Source organism: Neophocaena asiaeorientalis, unplaced genomic scaffold, assembly GCF_003031525.2.
Source record: "Neophocaena asiaeorientalis asiaeorientalis breed wild unplaced genomic scaffold, Neophocaena_asiaeorientalis_V1.1 scaffold265, whole genome shotgun sequence".
Lineage (NCBI taxonomy): Eukaryota > Metazoa > Chordata > Mammalia > Artiodactyla > Phocoenidae > Neophocaena > Neophocaena asiaeorientalis.
In genome coordinates this window covers 3,094,342-3,118,334 of record NW_020172172.1, presented here as the reverse complement: position 1 = coordinate 3,118,334, position 23,993 = coordinate 3,094,342, and the positions used below count along the sequence as shown (strand labels likewise).

Below are 23,993 nucleotides of genomic sequence, written 5' to 3'. Positions count from 1 at the left end.
TGTCCCCTAAATTGGCAGGCGGACTCTCAACCACTGCGCCACCGGGGAAGCCCATTTTTTACTTAATTTTTTTAATCGAAGTATAGTTGATTTACAATGTGTTAATTTCTGCTGTACAGCGAAGTGATTCAGTTATTCATACATATATATGTATATACATTTTTTTCTAATATCCTTTTCCATTATGGTTTATCATAGGATATTGAATATAGTTCTCTGTGCTTTGCAGTAGGGCCTTGTTGTTTATCCATCCTATATGTAAAGCTTACACCTGCTGACCCCAACCTCCCACTCCGTCCCCCCCCAACCCCTCCCCGTTTGACACCACAAGTCTGTTCTCTGTGTGCATGGTTTTCATCTTGCTCCCAGAGACAAGTGGTTAAAATGCACCCACACATTTTTGGTTTTCCTAGACAAACCATTTATTGAATTGGAAAGAGCACCGGACTAAGGAATCTCCAAGAGGCTGGGTCTGAAGCTCTCCCCAGCCACTAGTGGCTACCAGTCCCAGTTCAAGGGTCAACAAAATCGTCAAAGGCAAATGGAAGCAGAGCCTTGGTCCCTTCACCAGAAACCTCCCACAATGGGATTGGGACTTCTTGAATTCCTCAGGAGTTTCTGCAGATCACACCCATGGCCTCCTTGCTGTCTCAGCCCTCCTTGCCCAGCCTCAGTTTGTACTTACCCCTTGGACCATAAGACCCCAGCAGCCCCGGATTGCACCTGGTGTTTCTAGCCCTTGGCATGGAACCTCATAGGAACCCACATCCCAACCCTCATCCTCTTCCCCTTGGCCAGCTATTGATTCAGAGCTTCTGCCTTCTCACCTGCTGTGGCCTGATGATTTGAAGAAAGCCACAAAGCTGAGACAGGACAGTCTGTGGTCTTGGACACCCCATGGACCCTTGGTTTCATTTCATAATGAGATTAATAAAAGCCATCTTTTATATGTCTTGCACGACTTGTGAGGATCAAAAGAAGGAAAGTCTACCCAAGTCTAAGCTTTGCTGTAAAGCCCAATACAAATGTGCCTTGTTATTATCTATTTCTATATAATTTAATTTTTAATGTTACACAATATCTTCAGTAACTCTCCAAATAGCCAAAGTTGTTATTTGTTTACCCGTCTGGGGAAAAAACAGGTTTAATGCAATACCTTGAAAAGTTTTAAATAAGGAAGGAGGGGGTCAGTGTCCTGAGAAACAGCCTATGAAATGCCCCTGTAAAGAGGATGCTCAGGCCTACACAGGCATGTGCCTTCTAGAACATGTTCCTGCTCTAGTCATTAGCTACACATCCAGCTCCTATTCGTTTGGGAACTGCTGACGTTGAATTCTTACTGGCTTTGATTTTCCATTGGCCTTCATTTCTTCCTCCATCCATCCCTCCCTGGCTCCCCAAGCTTTTGTCCTATTCAAACCTTTGGCACACAGGGCTGCTGACATACCTTTTGTACAGCAAGCTATTGTGTTCTACTTTTAGAAGTAAATGCAATCAAATGTTATTTTTTTTTAATTTATTTAGAAAATTTTAAAATTTACTTTTCATATTCTTTTCCATTATGGTTTATCACAATATAGAATATAGTTCCCAGCAGTAGGACCTTGTTGTTTATCCATCCTATATGTAATAGTTTGCATCTGCTAATCCTAAACTCCCAATCCATCAATCCCCCTCCTCCCTCCCCCTTGGCAACCACAAGTCTGTTCTCTATGCCTGTGAGTCTGTCTCTGTTTCGTAGATAAGTTCATTTGTGTCATATTTTAGATTCCACATATAAGTGATATCATATAGCATTTGTCTTTTTCTTTCTGACTTAGTTCACTTAGTATGATAAATCTCTAGTTGCATCCATGTTGCTGTAAATGGCATTATTTCATTCTTTTTGATGGCTGAGTAATATTCCATTTGTGTGTGTGTGTGTGTGTGTGTGTGTGTATACATATATATATATATATACACACCACATCTTCTTTATCCATTCATCTGTCGATGGACATTTAGGTTGTTTCCATGTCTTGGCTATTGTAAACAGTGCTGCTATGAACATAGGGGTGCATGTATCTTTTCAAATTATGGTTTTTTCTGGGTGTATGCCCAGGAGTGAGATTGCTGGATCATATGGCAACTCTAGTTTTAGTTTTTTTTAGATATACCATACTGTTTTCCATAGTGGCTGCACCAATTTGCATTCTTACCAACAGTGTAAGAGGGTTCCCTTTTCTCCACACCCTCTCCAGCATTTGTTATTTGTATAGTCCCATTTTAGAGTGGAACAAACTGAGGTCTGGAGAGTTTGAAAGGGTTCGCCCAAGGTCCTGCAGTTGGTAAATGACAACTGGGTCTCAGCCCTCATGTGTCTAAGTCTCATGCACTTTCTGTTCGTTCAGCAGGTTCTTAACCTAGTGTCTTTTGTCTGGCTTCAGCAGATTGCCTAGAAAAATTTATATGTACATGCATTTTTCTAGAAAGAGGGTCCACAGCTGCCATGGGGTTTTCAAAAGATGCGAGACTCAAAAGTTAAGAACATGCTGCATGTTTTATCTGGCATAGAGCAGGTGTTCAACATTTGTGTGCTGAATTGAATTGAGAATAAGTGGGGCTTGGGGAGGTGGGTCTCAGAGGGGTAACACTCTGTTTATCCAGAAAATCACCCTGTGGGGAATGACCCCCCTGCTGCAGCAGCTGAGGTCCCTGCCATGGTGACTCAGGGAACACATGCAGAGGTTGGGGAGCAGGCCAGGAAAGTTTCGTGATGGGTGGATAGCCTGGAACCCAGGACCAACCCAGTTCACCTGGAAAGGGCAGATCCCTGAAGAAGTCTGTGGAGAGAAAAGTGTTGAAAGAGAGAGAAATGTCCTGCCCCTCTTCTGGACTTGGAATGTAGTGTCCACTTGAGGGGTTCTGGGTCTTCTCTGGATGAATGGACCCTCCAGGACTTTCCTAGAAGCAAAGAAATGAAACCTTCTTGAGGAGATTCCCTTCATCAGCCGTCCCAAGGCTCATTACAGACTGAGACAAAGGGGAATGTTGAGCTTCCCAACCTCATACAGAGAAGAAAAATGAACAGGAGGCTTTGGCAAAGGAACTGCAACACATGTGGAGATCAAGGAGTATCACTGTTAAGCCAGTTGTCATCATGGCAACTGGACCAGCTTTCAACACACTCATTTGGGCATCTTAAAGAACTAGACATGTATCGCAGTTTGGCATCCATTCAGAGGTATGGAGTAAAATCAGGACATTTTAATCCTAACAACAGAATATTACAGGACACATGCTTTTAGCGTATGTAAAATCTGATCATCTTGGGCAGTAAGAAACAAGCATAAAACCCCCAAGTCAGACCGCCAGTATGGGATGTTTTTGGTCTTTGTGTTTAACAGGATGTGTTTAGAGGAGAGATTTCCGTAGCCACTGAAACACAGAGAAACTCGGTGCCCAAAAAAAGAATGAGGGGAAATAAGAGCCTGCGTGTGTGTCCCATGGTAAACAATGAAGCCGGAAGCATCCATCTGGAATGCAGTCAAAAAACACAACTGCCTGCCGAAATGCTGGAGAACCGATGCTCTGGAAATGGAGCAAGCCCTCAGCCAAACTTTGCTGGATAACAGTATAAAAGAGTAGGGGTGTGGGAATGAGTTCCACGGGGAGAAGTTGGGAATAAGAATCCTCAGTGGCCAAATGGTGTGCGCTTGTCCATCCGGCAGAAGCAGAGAGGGGAGAGAAGAGAAGCCCAGATTCTGTTGTCGGAAATGCTCTGAGTTTAAAATTCAGTCCACAGCCCATCTCGGTCCCTTTCAGTGGAGTCCTGGCACTAGACTCAGGTTGTAGCAGCTCCTTGAGGGACCCTGAATATAATAGCATGGGAAGAAATATAGCATGTGTTTCAAGATCCCTGAATGCATCTTAACCAGGTTACGGTGAGGAGGAGGAGTTCAAGCAGCAGGCTGGCACGATTTTAATTCACCGAGTGGAAAATTATTGAAGCATATTTCATACACTTAGGGTCAGGAATGGATCTGGCATCATTTAAGGCAAATGCCCCAAACACAAAGCCGATTCAGCTGGCATGATCTCTAGTCTTGAGAACAGCAAGTCTGGCAACGATTAACCAGGCAAGAGGAAACGGTAGAGAGGCCACTGTTTGGCCACCCTCTCCACAAACCAGGGCAGGGAATTATGGAACACCACCGATGAGCAGTGTCAGGGCCCCAGTGGAACACAGCAAACTGTTGTGGGTAATGGCTTGTGCCTGGAACATCTCAGGAAGGTTTATGAATGTTAATTGAATTGTGCGATAGGCCAGGAAAGTAAGCGGTACCTGTTCAGTGAACACGAGGCATGCTGGGAGCTGGGCCTTCTGGAGTCCGCCAGTGTCCTGGGGTGAGCTGACTCTAGATCCTGATGTGGCGAGATTAAAAAAGAGAAAGAAAAAAAAAAAAAAAAGCAAAGAAGAGGAAAGAAAAGAAGTAAACCGACATTATTGTCGACATAGCTGATGAGCAGAAACTAGATTTGGAACAGAACGTGATGCTTAGCACAGATGCTTCCATTCAGGAGCCCCCCAAATTGTTTTGAGCTTTAAAGCTGCTGAGCTGTGGCAGACCACCAAACCTCGTGGCATTCTTAGACCATAAGCCTCCAGTGTGCCTGGCTCCCAGTGTGTGGAAGTCTGGGGTTCAGGTATGGTAACACCTTGGCTTGCTGGTGGATGCTATGGAGCCACAGCCGAAAGGTACATGTGGCATCCTTGTGATTGCTTTGCTTCCCCCTTAGGCTTTGCTTCCCCCTTCCCCCAGTAGATGCCTTGAGGTTAAGACTGGCAGGCTTCTCTCCAGGCACACTCCAAGGGGAGTATTGGGAGGCAAAGTACCAAATTCTGTTATAGATGGCAGAGCACATAGTGGGTGGATGGAAAAGGGAAGCCTCATAGACAGAGGTGATGTCATGGAAGAGAGACCCAAATAACAGTGGCTGAAACAAGATGGAAGTTACTTCTCTCTCTCATAACAACCTGGACATAAGCTGTCAGGGCCGGTAGGCTGGTTTATGATTGAGGGACCCAGTCTCTTTCAATCTTGTTCTCTACTATCCCTGGGGTGTTGCTCTCATCTAAATGGTCCACGATGACTCATCACCACCACGTGTACATTCCAGCAGCAAAGGGCAGGAGGGCACGTCTCTACCCGATAATGGAGCAATCTGGATGCCCCACACATCCCTTCTGCTCACATATCATTGGTCAGGAGGTAGCATGTGACCACACCTAGCTGCAAGGGAGAATGGGAAATTATTTTTCTTCCCTGGGTAGCCGTGCAGCCACTAGGAACTGTATTTCTGTGGAAGCAGAGAGAGGCAGTCTGAAGGAGTTGGGTGGCTGTGATGGCTCTGTCTTAGAAGTCTCCCACCCCACCCTTCTTCATCAGCTGCTCTCCTCTTCCTCTCCTGTGTCCCACACAGCACTTCCAGACTTTATCACAGCTGCTTTCACCGGATTCCAGGGCCGCACTCAGAACTCTCTTCTTGGTCTCCTCTTTTCATGTTCTCGTCTTCCTTCAGATTAGAGAAACTTAAACACAAGGAAAGAAAAGTTGAATCTTGCATGAACATCTGCAAACATTTTTTTCCCTGGCCATAAGTCCTCGTATTACGTGGACCACTTTCCACCATCACCTCCCTGATACAGTGGGAGCCTCCTGTAAATAGGAAGTGCCTCTAACATGTTTGGTTCTATAGGTGCTCAAAAACAATAAATCATCTCAAACACACAATCAAGATTCACTTTGGGGCTTCCTTGGTGGCGCAGTGGTTAAGAGTCCGCCTGCCAATGCAGGGGACGTGGGTTCGAGCCCTGGTCCGGGAAGATCCCACGTGCCACGGAGCAACTAAGCCCATGTGCCACAACTACTGAGCCTGCGCTCTAGAGCCTGTGAGCCACAACTACCGAAGCCAGCGCGCCTAGAGGCCGTGCTCCGAAACAAGAGAAGCCACCGCAATGAGAAGCCCACACACCGCAACGAAGACCGTGACTAGAGAAAGCCCGCGTGCAGCAACAAAGACCCAATGCAACCATAAATAAATAAATAAATAAATTTATTTTAAAAAGAAAAGAAAAAGAAAGATTCACTTTGTTCTGGAGGGTGGTGACGTGAATGTATACACACGTGAGAGACTAGATATACCAGTGACAATGACCAGACCATACATGACAGCAGGACTCTGACCCACAGAAGAAGCTCCGGGAACCAAACCACAGCCTCCAAAGCAAGTGGCCCAGAACAGAGTCAGGACTTGGTCAATATCTGGCAACTTCCCTATTTTTGTGCCACGCCCCCTCCCACCGCCCTCACACTTGCGTCTAATTCAGTACCAACCAAGGAAAGCCAAATATCCAATATGCTCCCCTACCCAACCACGTAAGATGCTCCACTTCTAGTTACCCAAGTCCAGCTCCCCCATGCCAATAACCTCCAACCAGGGCACACCTGAAGCCTTCCCTTTTTCCACTGTAAAGCTTTCCCACTCCTCTGCCTGCCTTCGAGTCTCTGCCAAAGTCAAGCGATGGTGCGACTCTCTTGCTATGTAGCAAGCTCGGAATAAATAGCCTTTGCTCTTCCCGTTTGGACAGTCTTCGTTTATTTTCACACTTGCAATAACTCACTGAGCTGAACATTTAAGATCGGCGCTCTTTCTACTGTTGACTGTATGTATCGTACCCATCAAAAATGTGAAAACCTTTGCTTTGCTCAACCTTCTGAATAGAGAAAGAATGAACAATAGTAAGTAAGACAAGTGAAGGAAAAGCAAAGAACGTGGTAAAGTAAGCACTGCCCGTTTCAATGGGAAACACAAGAAACGAGAACTCCTCATTTTCAGTTCATTTGAAATGCCACTGGAGACTTGAGAATAGCTCCTTTGTTTCATGAAAAGGCCATAATCACTGTGCTGAAAAGGAAGATGGAAAGAAAACATACAGAGAAGTTGTATGTCCAGAGCTTCTGGGACCCTGTCCCGTTCCCTAGTATCCGTCTGGGAGTTGAGGAAAACAGACTAAGGCATTGCTGGCCCTAAGTATTAGAACTTTACTAACAAATCCATACGCACATCATGTTTTTTTTCTTTCATGCCTCTACCCTAGTGACACATATCTCTGAAGTGATCTGTTTCATCTTAATATGTAACTTGCTTTGACCTCCCTGAGATCCACTAAAGGAGGTGGAATCATCTTCCATCCCGGTCTCAAGGAGCTCTCAGAGCAGCACAAGTTGTGTTCTTCAGTGTTCTCTCAAGGGGCAGTGGAGCAAGCTATGCAAATGAAACCCAGACAATTAGAGAACAAAGAACACCCCCCGCCCCACCCAATAAACAGATATTTATTTTTTGAAGAATTTAATTCAGTGTAGTTCTAGGAACAAAATGGAACTTCCCCCAGCGTTTTGGCTGAGTTGGTTTTTTTAAAGAAATTTATTTATTTATTTTTGGCTGCGTTGGGTCTTCGTTGCTGCGCGCAGGCTTTCTCTAGTTGTGGCGAGCGGGGGCTACTCTTCGTTGCGGTGCGTGGGCTTCTCATTGCGGTGGCTTCTCTTATTGTGGAGCACGGGCTCTAGGCGCACGGGCTTCAGTAGCTGTGGCTCACGGGCTGTAGAGCGCAGCCTCAGTAGTCGTGGCACACCGGCTTAGTTGCTCCGTGGCGTGTGGGATCTTCCCGGACCAGGGCTTGAACCCATGTCCCCTACATTGGCAGGTGGATTCTTAACCACTGTGCCACCAGGGAAGCCCTTGGCTGAGTTTTGAGTATAAGTTTTAGGGCAATAAATGTTCAAAGAAATCAAATATAAAAAATTACAGTGAGGACTTCCCTGGTGGCATTAGGATTGGGGTCAAGGTGCCGCTCAAAGTCGCAGAATCTACAGTGGTCTGTGACAGTAACTCAGGGCTGTTCTTCCAGATTCCAAAGTTGAATTTCAAATGTAAATGCTAATCCTTTCAGTTTGTACTCCACCAGCAGTGAGGTCTGGCAGAATATAACATGTATCGATGACTTGACACCAAGCTAAGCATCCTTGGGACTCCAGGCACCAAAACTCACGGGCATCACCAGGGCCATAAAGAGATGATGGATGAAGGGAACGATAGCTACTAACAGATGGTGGGTATGAGAGGCAACTCGATGATGTTAATCGATTGCAAAGTAGAAGAAAGGACATTAAATATGAATGCCGGGAACAAACTAATTATACAAAAGTCCTGAGTGCGGGGCAAGCTTCTCACCTTCCAGAAAGAACACTACCTACTAGGTGTCACCGAGCCCTTCTGTGCTTCCCTTTTTTCAATATTTATTTATTTATCTTTATTTTTTTATTTTTTGGCTGTGTCGGGTCTTAGTTTCAGTACCCGGGATCTTTGTTGAGGCATGCAAGATCTGTTGGTGCAGTGCACGGGCTCTTTGTTGTGGCGTGCGGGCTTCTCTCTAGTTGTGGCGTGCAGGCTCCAGAGCGTGTGGGTTCTGTAGTTTGCGGCTCACGGGCTCTCTCGTTGAGGCACGAGAGCTCAGTAGTTGTGGCTCGTGGGCTTAGTTGCCCCGCGGCATGTGGGATCTTAGTTCCCCGATCAAGGATCGAACTTGCATCCCCTGCATCGGAAGGCAGATTATTTACTACTGAACCACCAGAGAAGTCCTCTCCCATGCTTCCTTAATTAATCCCTGGCAGCTCTGAGAAGTTCTAATACTTTTTGCATTTAAAACTGTCTGCAGGGGCTTCCCTGGTGGCGCAGTGGTTGAGGGTCCGCCTGCCGATGCAGGGGACACAGGTTTGTGCCCCGGTCCGGGAAGATTCCACATGCTGCAGAGCAGCTGGGCCCGTGAGCCATGGCCGCTGAGCCTGCGCGTCCGGAGCCTGTGCTCCGCAACGGGAGAGGCCACAACAGTGAGAGGCCTGCGTAATGCAAAACGAAAAAACAAAAAAACCCAACTGTCTGCAGATGTCCTTATTCTGGCACCAAATATGGTATCAATGTCACCCCAACCATCACCTCTTGATGGACAATATCTTGGCCAGCTCCCCACACCACCCCTTCTCAGGATGCTCGTACACTCTTATCATTGAGGCCCTTACCCCTTCCTGTCCATCAGCCACAAATGCCGCTCACATCTCTCCCTTTCCTTCCCATTTCCCTTGTCCTCTACTAGCCAGGCCTTTGTGTAGCTTAGCTGGACTCTCGCCTTGTCCCCTGTGGGTGGCTCTGTGCTGCGGCCTCTCTCCTCTCCTGTTGACAGTCTGCTCCCCACTGCCTTCCAGACTCAAGCACATTCTGCAGCCTGGCATCCCAAGCCCTCCTCCTTCCAGCCCAGCCCTCAACCTCACTTCCCTGACAGTCCTTCAGACACTCTCCTGTCTGGTCTTACTGCTTTTTTTCCAAACCAATTTTTATTATGAGATAGAACATAAAAATCCCACTTGGGATGTGGAAAGCAACAAAAGAACATCACTCCTACCCTAGCAATGTGAAAAGACAGATAATCTACAAAATCACATTTTCTTGAGCCCACCGGAGAGCTAAGGTCACAAGCAAACCCGGTAAACTAAATTCCAACACTGACAAACCCCTTCAAAGAGATGGAGGACACATGAACCGGTTCGCCTTTGGCAGAGCCCGGATGGAAGAGGTTGCTGTGGGCCTCTATAAAATACAGCACAAAACTGTAAACGTGCATGGAACAGACCTGCAGAGCTTAGTAAATCGTTGTAGGATAAACACCTGTATAATCACCAACTAGTTCAACAGGCAGGTCACAATGCTCCCTCCCCTCCTAAGAAGAGTTAACTGCTGGTCATTATGGTAAAAACTTCCTTGCTTTTCTTTATCCTTTTACCACTAAATCTGAGCCTCCAATCACCACAGTTCAGTTTGCCTTTTTTAAAACTTTATAAAATGAAATCCTGCAGTGGATCATCTTCAGCAGCTGGCTTCCCTCGTTCAGCATTGTGTGGGTGAGATTCTACCATGCTGCCTATTTACCACAATTTAGGCCCATGCATCTTTCCTGCTGATTCCTCCCACCTAGAATATCCATCCCCCACTGTCCCACTCACTCTCCATATCCACCTGCCAAATTATTATCCATTCTTAGAGTTCAATACAAATCCCCCTTCCTCCTCCAAGAAGCCCGCCCCCCATATAACCCCACAGAGAAGCTGTCACGCCTGCCTGTAACTCCTCCAACACTTTGACCTTCTGTTCCAGCTCTTGCACCTACATTGCCCTGCACCACGGTTTCCTGTGCTGCTGTTTCAACCTGCTGTAGAGTGTGTTCCCAAAGCCAACAGCTGGACTCTTTTACTTTCGTGGAATGCCGCAGAGAGCTTAGCACTCAGCCAGACATACAGTAGGTGTCCAGTGAATTCAACAACTGGATGGATCTACTAAACAAAGTCTGCCTGTGTAAAACAGAAGTGTCGTGGACTCATTGGGCCAGAGCCTGACAGTGCCTGGAAGCTGTTCTTATTATGTGATTGTCTCGAATGGTCCTGTAGATAAACGAGCTTCAGGAACTAGATACGAGGCTGCGGTTTGTTCTGGGAGTTGCTCTGGGGACTCAATCCCCCCTTAAACTGTTTCCATTGTATCTGTCTCTAGAGAAGTGACGTGAGAACATCATCTGGCTATTTGAGCTTCCTTGTTATTTGGACTCGGGGTAAACAGTGGTTTCCTTTCTGGCTCTCTGGGATTAAACAAGTTGGTAAATTATTTCAGTTTGAAGGAAAACAGAGCAACATCTCTGACACTGCATTTTGAGAAGTGGAAACGGGGGAAATGGTCTCGGTGCATCTTTGATGACCCACGGCAGAGAAAGGAGTGGGTGAGAAGCTTTAGAAAACCTGCGTCTCTGCTCTGAAAATGGGTGTGGAGGTGGACCGTGAGAGGCGTAGAAGCTGAACGGAAGCCCAAACCCCTGTTTGGTCCCCTGACAGTGGCCGTGAGGACCGGGTCTGTCTCATGAGGCTGGAGCAGAGTCCTCCAGGGGCCCCGTTGCCTAGTAGCGATGCTCTGCTTGGGACTTGCATCCTTTATCTCTGTTCTTATTTGCCCTCCATGGAATCTGGAAGCTGGAAAAACACCTGTAAACTAGGTGGGGGAGGAGGAGCAACTTATCTCCGTCAAAAAGCTGAGCACTTTGCAGCAACATGGATGGACCTAGAGATGATCACACTAAGTGAAGTAAGTCAGACAGAGAAAGACTAATATCATATGATGTGGCTTATGTGTAGAATCTTAAAAAAAGATACAAATGAACTTATTTACGAAGCAGATATAGACTCACAAGCATAGAAAACAAACTTCTGGTTACCAAAGGGGAAAGGGGGAAGGGGGGATAAATTAGGAGTTTGGGATTAAAATATACACACTACTATATATAAAATAGATAACCAACAGGGGCCTACTGTATAGCACAGGGAAACTATATTCAATATCTTGTAGTAACCTCTAATGGAAAATAATCTAAAAAAATATATTTAACTGAAATATATATATATTTAACTGAATCACTTTGCTGTACACCTGAAACTAACACAACACTGTAAATCAACTATATTTCAATAAAATTTTTTTTAAAAAGCTGAGAAAAAGAAAAGAACAGTTATTATGACCAAACTATTAACAGTGGTTACTGGCGGCAGATGGGCTTATGGTGGGGAACTGAAGAGGGTGTCTTTCTGTATTGCATCTTTCTGAATTTTTTTAAAGAGCAATGAAGGTATTTGATAAAGGAAACCCAGGAACAATGTACAGGTATAATATTGGTTTCTTAGCGAGCGTGAAGACACCCCCAGGCTCTCTCACTGCCCTGTTCACTCCACCAGTGGCTTCCCCCCTTGCTGCCTGTTCTCCCATCCCCTCCCCTCTCTGCAGTCCTCTGCAAGAAACTCTTGGCTTGCCAGGCCTGCGAGACGTCTCTCTTATCCTACCCAACCCCCCCACACACAGTATTCCACTCCATCAGCTGAGTAGCCTGCCTCAGTTGGCTGTCATGTTTGATAGATGACTTCACGAGAAAGTAGCAATGACTGGGCTAATGCCTGTATTTCCTGCACCATGAAACAGGTTTTAAGAGTTACATGCCTGTTCCACCATTTTTTCTAATGGTCCCACTACTTGGAATATATTCCAAAGCAGTCACCCAAAGAGGGTGGAGTGGATACTGCTGGTTCCTCGCCCAGACCCCTCCACAGTGCCAGAGCCCCATCCCCACGCCTGCTGAGGGTTTCTGACCGCTGACCCCTTCCCCAGAGCCAACTTGCAGGGGAGGTTATGCACCCTCCTCCACCACCCAGGGCAGCCCGCAGCCCATGACTGACTGGAGTTCTTTTGCCTTGATGGGGGATCAACTCTGTGATGCAGCTCATGCTCTAGAGCTCCCCGTGGGATCGGGTGGAAGCCAACTCCAGCAGAGACCCCATCTTTGCTCAGCCCCTTCCCCCTCAGCAACTCATCCTGCACCTCTCGCTCCTGTGCTCAGATCCGCCCTCAAGAAATCACAGGCCCCAGAATCCCATCTCAGGCTCTGCTTTGGGGGAACCTGATCTGAGACACAGGGAGAAGTTTTGCTCATGGAAAAGATTCATTACAGAGCTATAGAGATCATCAGAGATAAACTAGGCAGATGCTGGTCAGAGAGACCACCTTGAGGGGGTGGCACTGGAATAGGCAGCTGTTTCTTTTCACCATGAGCTTTTTTGTTCTCTTTAGTTCATTATCATGTGCTTGCATTACTGAGATTAAAATATTTTAAATTTAAAACAAAATAAACATCCATTTGACCTCCAAATGAAGCCATGGTCCTGCATTTGATCACCATCTGGATCTCATTTTTTTTATACATCTTTATTGGAGTATAATTGCTTCACAATGCTGTGTTAGTTTCTGTTGTACAACAAAGTGAATCAGCCATATGCATACATATAGCTCCATATCTCCTCCCTCTTGAGCCTCCCTATCCCACCCCTCTAGGTCATGGTAAAGCACTGAGCTGATCTCCCTCTGCTATGTGGCTGCTTCTCACTAGCTATCTGTTTTACATTTGGTAGTGTATATATGTCCATGCCACTCTCTCACTTCGTCCCAGCTTACCCTTCCCCCTCCCTGTGTCTTTAAGTCCGGTCTCTATGTCTGCATCTTTATTCCTGCCATGCCACAAGGTTCATCAGAACCATTTTTTTAGATTCCATATATATGTGTTAGCATACAGTATATGTTTTTCTCTTTCTGACTTACTTCACTCTGTATGACAGACTCTAGGTCCATCCACCTCACTACAAATAACTCAATTTCGTTTCTTTTTGTGGCTGAGTACTATTCCATTATATATATGTGCCATGTCTTCCATTCTTCTGTTGATGGACATTTAGGTTGCTTCCATGACCTGGCTATTGTAAATAGTGCTGCAGGAACATTGGGGTGCATGTGTCTTTTTGAATTATGGTTTTCTCTGGGTATATGCCCAGTAGTGGGATTGCTAGGTCATATGGTAATTCCATTTTTAGTTTTTTAAGGAACTTTCATACCGTTCTCCATAGTGGCTGTTTCAATTTACATTCCCACCAACAGTGCAAGAGGGTTCCCTTTTCTCCACGCCCTCTCCAGCATTTGTTGTTTGTAGATTTTCTGATGATGCCCATTCTAACTGGTGTGAGGTGATACCTCATTGTAGTTTTGATTTGCATTTCTCTAATAATTAGTGATGTTGAGCAGCTTTTCATGTGCTTCTTGGCCATCTGTATGTCTTCCTTGGAGAAATGTCTATTTAGGTCTTCTGCCCATTTTTGGATTGGGTTGTTTTTTTGATATTGAGCTGCATGAGCTGTTTACATATTTTGGATATTAATCCTTTGTCCGTTGTTTCATTTGCAAATATTTTCTCCTGTTTTGAGGGTTGTCGTTTCATCTTGTTTTTGGTTTCCTTTGCTGTGCAAAAGCTTTTAAGTTTCATTAGGTCCCATTTGTTTATTTTTGTTTTTATTTTCATTACTCTAGGAGGTGGGTCAAAAAAGATCTTGCTGTGGTTTATGTCAAAGAATGTTTTTCCTATATTTTTCTCTAAGAGTCTTACAGTGTCTGGTCTTACATTTAGGTGTTTAATCCATTTGGAGTTTATTTTTGTGTATGGTGTTAGGTAGTGTTCTGATTTCATTCTTTTACATGTAGCTGTCCAGTTTTCCCAGCACCGCTTATTGAAGAGGCTGTCTTTTCTCCATTGTATGTTCTTGCCTCCTTTGTCATAAATTAGGTGACCGTATGTGCATGGGTTTATCTCTGGGCTTTCTATCCTGTACCATTGCTCTATATTTCTGTTTTTGTGCCAGTACCATACTGTCTTGATTACTGTAGCTTTGTAGTGTAGTTTGAAGTTGGGAAGCCTGATTCCTCCAGCTCCATTTTTATTTCTCAAGATTGCTTTGGCTATTCGAGGTCTTTGTGTTTCCATAAAACTGTAAAATTTTTGTTCTAATTCTGTGAAGAATACCATTAGTAGTTTGATAGGGATTGCATTGAATCTGTAGATTGGTTTGGGTGGTATAGTCATTTTCACAATATTGATTCTTCCAATCCAAAAACATGGTATATTTCTTCATCTGTTTGTGTCATCTGTGATTTCTTTCGTCAGTGTTTTATAGTTTTCTGAGTACAAGTCTTTTGCCTCCTTAGGTAGGTTTATTCCTAGGTATTTTATTCTTTTTGTTGCGATGGTAAATGGAATTGTTTCCTTAATATTTCTGTCTGATTTTTCGTTGTTAGTGTATAGGAATGCCAGAGATTTCTGTGCATTAATTTTGTATCCTGCAACCTTACCACATTCATTGATTAGTTCTAATAGTTTTCTGGTGACATCTTTAGGATTTTCTATGTATAGTATCATGTCATCTGCAAACAGTGACAATTTTACTTCTTCTTTTCCAATTTGTATTCCTTTTATTACTTTTTCTTCTCTGATTGCCATGGCTAGGACTTCCAAAACTATGTTGAATAAGAGTGGTGAGAGTGAACATCCTTGTGTTGTTCCTGATCTTAGTGGAAACGCTTTCAGTTTTTCACCATTGAGTATGATGTTTGCTGCGGGTTTGTCATAAATGGCCTTTATTATGTTGAGGTAGGTCCCCTCTATGCCCATTTTCTGGAGAGTTTTTATCATAAATGGGTGTTGAATTTTGTCAAAAGCTTTTTCTGCATCTATTGAGATGATCATATGGTTTTTATTCCTTAATTTGTTAACATGGTGTATCACATTGATTGATTTGCGTATATTGAAGAATCCTTGCGTACCTGGGATAAATCCCACTTGATCATGGTGTATGATCCTTTTAATATGTTGTTGGATTCTGTTTGCTAGTATTTTGTTCAGGATTTTTGCATCTATGTTCATCAGTGATATTGATATATAATTCTCTTTTTTTGTGATATCTTTTTCTGGTTTTGGTATCAGGGTGATGGTGGCTTCATAGAACGAATTTGGAAGTGTTCCTCCCTCTGCAATTTTTTGGAAGAGTTTGAGAAGGATCAGTGTTAGCTCTTCTCTAAATGTTTGGTAGAATTCGCCTTTGAAGCCACCTGGTCCTGGGCTTTTGTTTGTTGGACGATTTTTAATTATGATCTCAATTTCATTACTTGCGATATGTCTGTTTATATTTTCTATTTCTTCCTGGTTCAGTCTTGGAAAATTGTACCTTTCCAAGAATTTGTCCATTTCTTCGTGGTTGTCCATTTTATTGGCATATAGTTGTTTGTAGTAGTCTCTTATAATCCTTTGTATTTCTGTGGTATCAGTTGTGATTTCTCCTTTTTCATTTCTAATTTTATTGATTTGTGTCCTCTCCCTTTTTTTCTTGATGAGTTTGGCTAAGGGTTTATCAATTATGTTTATCTTCTCAAAGAACCAACTTTTCGTTTTATTGATCTTTGCTATTGTTTTCTTTGTTTCTATTTCATTTATTTCTGCTCTGATCTTTATGATTTCTTTCCGTCTCCTGACTTTGGGTTTTCTTCATTCTTCTTTCTCTAGTTGCTTTAGGTATAGGGTTAGATTGTTTATTTGAGATTTTTCTTATTTTTTGAGGTGAGATTGAATTGCTATAAACTTCGCTCTTAGAACTGCTTTTGCTGCATCCCATAGGTTTGGGCTCATCGTGTTTTCGTTGTCATTTGTTACTATGTATTTTTAAAAATTTCTTCAGTGATCTCTTGGTGTTTTAGTAGCGCACTGTTTAGCCTCCATGTATTTGGGTTTTTTTACATTTTTTTTTCCTGTAATTGATTTCCAATCTCATAGTGTTGTGGTGAGAAAAGATGCTTGATATGATTTCAATTTTCTTAAATATTCCGAGGCTTGATGTGTGACACAAGATGTGATCTATCCTCGAGAATGTTCCATATGCATTAGAGAAGAATGTGTATCTGCCACTTTTGGGTGGAATGTTCTATAAATATCAATTAAATCTGTCTGGTCTATTGTGTCATTTAAAGCTTGTGTTTCCTTATTTATTTTCTGTTTGGATGATCTGTCCATTGGTGAAAGTGGGGTGTTAAAATCCCCTACTATTATTGTGTTACTGTCGATTTCCCCTTTCACGGTCATTAGCATTTGCCTTATGTATTGAGGTGCTCCTATGTTGGATGCATAAACATTTATAATTGTTATATCTTCGTGGATTAATCCCTTGATCATTATGTAGTGTCCTTCCTTGTGTCTTGAAACAGTCTTTATTTTAAAGTCTATTTTATCTGATACGAGTATTGCTCCTCCAGGTTTCTTTTGATTTCCATATGCATGGAATGTTTTTCCATCCCTTCACTTTCAGTCTGTATGTGTCCCTAGGTCTGAAGTGGGTGTCTTGTAGACAGCGTGTATATGGGTCTTGTTTTTGTATCCATTCAGCCAGTCTGTGTCTTTTGGTTGGGGCATTTAATCCATTTACATTCAAGGTTATTATTGATATGTATGTTCCTATTACCATTTTCATAATTGTTTTGGGTTTGTTTTTGTGCGTCTGTTTCTTCTCTTGTGTTTCCTGCCTAGAAAAGTTCCTTTAGCATTTGTTGTAAAGCTGGTTTGGTGGTTCTGATTTCTCTTAGCTTTTACTTGTCTGAAAAGCTTTTGATTTCTCCATCAAATCTGAATGAGATCCTTGCTGGGTAGAGTAATCTTGGTTGTAGGTTCTTCTCTTTCATCGCTTTAAGTATATCCTGCCACTCCTTTCTGGCCTGCAGAGTTTCTGCTGAAAAATCAGCTGATAACCTTATGGAGATTCCTTTGTATGTTATTTGTTGCTTTTTGCTTGCTGCTTTTAATATTTTTTCTTTGAATTTAATTTTTGTTAGTTTGATTAATATGTGTCATGGTGTGTCTCTCCTATGGTTTATCCTGTATGGGACTCTTTGCATTTCCTGGACTTGGGTAACTATTTCCTTTCCCATGTTAGGGAAGTTTTCCACTATACTCTCTTCAAATATTTTCTCAGACCCTTTCTTTTTCTTTTCTTCTGGGACCCCTATAATTTAAATGTTGGTGTGCTTAATATTGTCCCAGAGATCTCTGAGATTGTCTTCAATTCTTTTCATTCTTTTTTCCTTATTCTGCTCCTCGTCAGTTATTTCCACCATTCTGTCTTCCAGCTCACTTATTCGTTCTTCTGCCTCAGTTATTCTGTTACTGATTCCTTCTTGTATATTTTGCATTTCAGTTATTGTGTTGTTTATCTCTGTTTGTTTGTTCTTTAGTTATTCTAGATCTTTGTTAAACATTTCTTGTATTTTCTCAGTCTGTGCCTCCATTCTATTTCCAAGATTCTGGATCATCTTTACTATTATTACCCTAAATTCCTTTTGATGTAGATTGTCTACTTCCTATTCATTTGTTTGGCCTTGTAGGTTTTTACCTTGCTCCTTCATCTGTGACATATTGTTTTGCTGTCTCAATTTTTTTTTTTCTTGATGGGTTGGATTGTCTTACTGGTTGTTTGGCCTGAGGTTTCCAGCAGTGGAGTTTGTAGGCTATTGGGTAGAGCTGGGTCTTGGTGCTGAGATGAGGACCTCCGGGAGACCTCACTCTGATGAATATTCCCTGGGGTCTGAGGTTCTCTGTTAGTCTGGTGGTTCAGACTTTGAGCTCCCACTGCAGGAGCTTTGGCCTGATCTCTGGCTCGTTGAACCAAGCTCATGCAAGCTGCACGGGGTGGCAAAAAAAGAAAAAAGAAGAAAAAGAGCAGAACAATAACAAAGAGTAAAAAATAAAATTAGACTAGGAAACTGACAGATATGTTAGAAAGAATATAAAAATGAAAATACAGATGAAATAACAACCGGAAGGTAAACCAGAATCAGAGTAGTAAAAAAGATGAGAAAAAAAAAAACGGCGGAAAAGGCCTTGGCTGTGGGGGGCGGGGCCTAGGCAGGGGCGGGGTTTAGGCAGTGGGCAGGGCCTATGCTTAGGACCCACAGGACAGGAAAAGGCCCTAGGGGGCGTGGGAGGTGGGGCTTAGGCTCAACAGAAGGGGCCCAGGCATGCCTCTGGTCCCGGAGGGTGGGGGACCCAGCGCGGAAGCCCAGCAGGCTTCCTGGGCCCAAGTGGGTGGGGCAAACACCCTCTGCGCCTCTGCTGTTCCTCCCACCTGCCTCTCCTGTTCTCCCCTGGCCTCCCTCCTACACTCCCAGGACCCACGCGGCCCAGAGGGTGTCTCTGAGGGTGTAGGACTCTGCTGGAGAGCCAGGCAGCCTTCCCGGGCCGAATGGGCAGGGTAAACGCTAGGCGTGATTCCCCCTGATACGAGACCCCAAGGGTTCCCCCAGGTGTGGGAACCCCTCCCCCTCCCAGCCACCCCTCAGGGGCACTGGTCCTGTCCGGCCTCCACTTCTCCCCCCTCAGTCCCCGCAACATCCTACCCGGTGGCTTGGGGGCTCCCCCCATCTCCTTGGGTGTCAAGGTCCCCCACCAGCTTCCGTCAGCTACCCTAGTTGTGGGGAGATGCGAACTCTGTGTCTTCCTACACTGCCATCTTGACTCTGCCCCTCTGGATCTCATTTTGGAAGATTGGTTCCGAAAATTCAGAAGTTTTGTCGGTCCTAGAATGAAATCCATATGCCAGGTGAATTTCTATCTGTAGCTAGATAAAATTTCATATTTTCTGCTGGAATTTGGCTGTTTACTAAGAGTAACTAAATCCCAAATCAGAATAGAGTGAAAAAACATGGGACCTTGACCATTTGTTACTGAACTACAGGACACTGAGATGATTGTAGAGCCATCCAATGTGGACGGCACCCAACATGCTTTTAAATTATTGATAAATGACGAGGAAGGAGAATTTGAGAAACAGGATAGTCAGCCGAGCAGAAAGGCACTGGCCTTATGGGAACTGATCTAAAAGGAAGGCAGCTTCTACCTCTGAATGGGATGAAGCACTGTTTGGGAGGAGGGCAAGGTCCTCACTGAGCAGCAGGCATGGGACAGAGAGGTAGGGGACCCAGGTGCTGCCATGTGACCGAGTTGGCCTTGCTGTGGTGTGAGATAGGGATGGCAGCTGTTGGAGGCCTGGAGAAAGGGATGTGGTCCACAGGGACCAGTTCATAAGCTGTTCATGCCACAGCTCTTTGGTGCCTCCTCTGTGCCAGGGGCTGGAAGGAGCATGGGGGACACAGTGAAGAGAGATGGAAAGAAATAAAGTGTGTCAGTCAAGGACGTTTGATTGCCTGCAACAGATTTTGTCTCACAGCAGCAAAGCTGAATTTATTGAAAGGAGAATGAGCCACAGAATTACAAGAAGTTTATAGAACCAGCTTGGAAACAGGTAGGAAAGACGGCAGCTCAAGCTGGAGGGGCTAAGAAGAAGGAACTATATAAGGAGGGTCTAAGAGCAGAAGACTGTGGTCAGTGCTGATAGGATAAAAAACCTCCAACCATGTCTTCCATCTGCTGTGTTCCAGAAGAAAGCGTGGCAGTAGCCAAGCCTAGGTAGGTCACACATCTGTCCCTGGCCATGTGGAGATGATCACAGGACGGAATCAGCCTCTCACATTTGTGGGAGGTGGGGCTCCACTGGAGTTACTGTCCTACAAAGACCACATACTATGGTGGATTCCCCACAAGGAAACTGAGATGCTCCTAAAAGGGGGAGGTGAGATCCAAGCTGTGATGTGAAGGAACAGTCCAAGTCAGCCCAGGGAGCGGGTGGTGGAGGAATGCTGTGGGCAGAGGACACTGCCGAAGGCTGGATGCTGTACAGCCTGGAGCAGTTTGGGAAATGGTAAGAATCCTATCTCCCCACTTTCGCAGGCTCAGCGGCCATGGCTCACGGGCCCAGCCGCTCCACAGCATGTGGGATCTTCCCGGACCGGGGCACGAACCCGCGTCCCCTGCATCGGCAGGCAGACTCTCAACCACTGCGCCACCAGGGAAGCCCTGGTTCCTTATTCTTAAAGGGGTAATTCAGTTGAGGTGCAGCCTCGGGTAAAGATGCCGTGGAATGGGGGAAGTCGGCATCTTCCTGGGCTGGAAGCAGAGGGTGAGGAGGATGTGGCAGGGGAAAGGCCTGCTGAGGCTGGCAGGGCTGCTCCCGAGGGGTGTGCTGTGTTGAAGAGCTCTGGGTGGGGAAAGATTGTTCCCTGCAGCGGGTAGGAAGGGTCTTAGAGCTAGAGACAAGGTGAGAGCCAGAAGGCTGCTGCTGTAACCCAGCAGAGGCAAGACCAGGGCTAAAGAGGTGGAAAAATGCATAGGAAAGAAAGACTTTGCCATAAATTAAAAAGGATCCGCAAGGACAATCTCTAAATGTACACAACATGGCAAAACCTCTGAATCTCCCACTGACATTTTAGCCACAATTGAGACACCCAGGGTTGGTGATGTCACTTGTACAGAGTGGATTTTAAAGATGGAAGGACTGGGTTTAAAAACCTCCCACTCTGCTGCTTTCTTGCTGTGTGGCCCTTCAGGCCTCACTTCACTGCTCCAGATTTCATTGAGGATAATTTCTTCATCTACCTGTGCTAGACATCCATCTGTGGTTTGAATACTCAGCATCTGTTCCCCTTTGTCTAGTAGGACCTCTGATTTTTGTTTGAGGATCTGTCCTGTCTTCATTCTCCAGGAGTAGAGCTCATCCCCACTCCCACCTGGCAACAATGATTGGTTCGAGGGCAGGCACACATCCTAAGCCAGTCGAATCAGAGTGAACCTTGGGAATTTTTGTAGAAGCCACTGGAAGAGTGTTAAGTCTTTTCCACTGAGTGAAACCCTGAAGTTAGTCATTCTGCAGACATCTAGGCTTCAATATGGAGAGAGCCACAACACGGAGGTCAAGAATGGAGCCACAAATGGATGGCAGAGATGAGAGACCAAGAGAAAACAAATTCTAATGACCCTCTTTTAGCTCCTGGATCAAGCTTGACCTGAAGCCAAAGATACTCCAGGATTTTTCTTACATGTAAATTCCTACTCATGTTGCTGGTTTCACCCAACAGGAAAACAGAAACAGATAAGATCTGCAGATACTGCACTCTCAAATCACTACCTTGACCCCAGGGCTAGAGTTTGGTTGGTGATGTCTTTCAGGTGAACTTGGTCCTCTGAAGCAGTTGCCCCCGGGTGTGTTCAGGAATCGAAGCCGTTCTCAGCCACGCCCGTGCTGGCCCACCACTGCCGCGGTGAGGAAACAGGGGCGGGCCTAGCTGGCTGCAGTGGGAACTGTGTGGGAGGGGCAAGGGCAGGCAGCGCTGGGCTGGGCGGGAAGGCTTGCAGGTGTGCATTGCCATCTCCGTACCAGCATCCCATGCGCTACGACTGCTTCTCAAAGAGGTGTTTCTCGCCCGGGAGGTGCCGTGGTTGCTTGTGATACTGCCTGGGAGGAAATGGGAGGCGCCAGGATGGGCGTCTTATCGTGGAGGCGTCCAGGTAGGGGCGCAGCAAGATCTCCTTGTTGGGGTAGTAACAAGGCATGTGGACTTGGCGTGGGCTTGGGGTACTTGTGCCAGCCCCTCCTCAAAGGAGCTCATGGACCCCTGCAGGATCACCGTCATCAAGGCAATCTGAGCTCTAATGACAAGCACCTTGCACTCATCTGGTGTTGGCGGGTTCTGTGTCGCTTTGGTCCACACTGTCTCAGTAGTGCCTAGTGTGCAGGCGTAGGAGCCAGGGGCTGGGTTGAATACCGGTAGCTACGTGAGCTGGGGCAAGCGGCTTAACTTCTGTGCCTTGGTTTCCCGATCTGTCAAGAACGGATAATAATAGCACCGGCTTCATGATTTGGTTTGAGGATTAAATGAATTAATACCTCTGGGGCTTTAGGACAGGACCTGGCTTCTAGTGAGGGCTGTGGGTCTGTGGGAGGAGCATTTTTAACAAGCCTGTTTTGAGCTGATTGGCAAGGGTAGGCCCTGGACCAGGGCTTCTGACTCCAGATCTGCCTCTGACTCAGCCAGGAGCGGGAGGGTGATGTTCACACACTCCAGTGCAGCTCATGCGGGCGCATCCACGCCCTCAGAACACAGAAGCCTCCAGCCGAATCTCTCGTCAGGTGCTCCATCTGAGTCAGTGGTACAGGGGGCACGTTGTCATTAATTATACTCAGAGCAGGGCTGGGTCCACATTCCCACGCCCACCTTGGCAACTGCAAACAGCTTAGGGAGACTGAACAGAGCTCCTTGTGTGTTTATCAGGGTTCATAGGCTATTTTTGCCTTCTTTTTTTTTTTTTTTTTTTTTTTCTCCTTTGGCTGCGCCGCGTGGCTTGTAGGATCTTAATTCCCTGACCAGGGTTTGAACCCGTGCCCTCGGCAGTGGAAGCCCAGTGTCCTAACCGCCAGGGAATTTCCTATTCCTAACTTCTTAACCTCCCAACTTCTGGCTGCTTTGGTGTTAAAGGGATTCGGTTGAACAGCTGACCTGACTTCTTTCATGGTGGCAAAACTCAAGTCTTCTCCATCCACTTGGTGTGAGTGAGTGAGAAGCGTTGTGGGCGTGTGACTCCTAAATTTGAGGCTCCTTGTGTCTTGTGGACACACCCTAGGTTTACATAACAAGCCCCAGGACCTACTGGAGACAAAATGAGATCCACTTCCACTGGGCCAGCTGCCCAGATTGGCTAGTTTATGATCGTCTGGGACTCCCGTCTCTGAAGCTGGGGTGTGAGGGCTGAGGCGAAACATTAGTCAGTCTGAATAATTCCCTGCTCAGCTTTGGATAATAGCAAGTTCCGGGCAAAAGGGACAGTTCCTCTGGTGCGACAGCAGCCTCTTGACTAGACTGTTGCAGTAGTCTTCTAAGTCACCTCGAGCCTTCTGTCATGCTCCCTTTTATTGGGTAGGGGTGCCCCATGTGGCACGCAGGATCTTAGTTCCCCAACCGGGGATCGAGCCTGTGCCTCCTGCAGTGGAAGTGTGGAGTCCTAACCACTGGACCGCCAGGGAAGTCCCATGTTATGCTTCCTTCTTATCCATCCCCAAGTGGCCACAGGGAGGGCTCCGTAAAATACGATGATGTCATTTGCTTGCTTAAATACCCTCCTGTGCTTCCCGCAGCCTAGAACAGCACTGTTCAGTAGAACTTTCTGTGATGCAGGAGATGTTCTGTATCTACATTGTCCAGTATGGTAACCCCTAACCACACGTGGCGACTGAGCGGGGGAGTGAAATGTGGGGAGTGTGTCTGAGGAATTGAATTTTTACTTGTATTTTATTTCAACCAACTGAAACTGAAGTTGCCACGTATGGTTAGTGGCTGCATAGCAGACAGCATCAGTCTAGAGAATGAAACCAAAGTCTCAGCCGTGTCCCAGCCCTATCTGAGCAACTTTCATTTTTTTTTGCCAAAATTCATTCAAACTGGGGATTCCAACCAAAGCTAATGACTTACAACTCCCTAAACTTTGTGCCCACTTCACACCTCCAAGCATTGGCATCTGCTCTTCTCCCTGCCTGGAATGTTCTCATCTCCTGCCCAAACATGCC

At 45.5% G+C, this 23,993-nt stretch overlaps 1 protein-coding gene across 1 annotated transcript in view; it reads left to right on the top strand.

Annotated features, from left to right (window-relative positions):
• SNRK (SNF related kinase) overlaps window positions 1-23,993 on the top strand; it is a 131,925-nt gene that overhangs the window by 28,963 nt on the left and 78,969 nt on the right. The window lies entirely within an intron of this gene.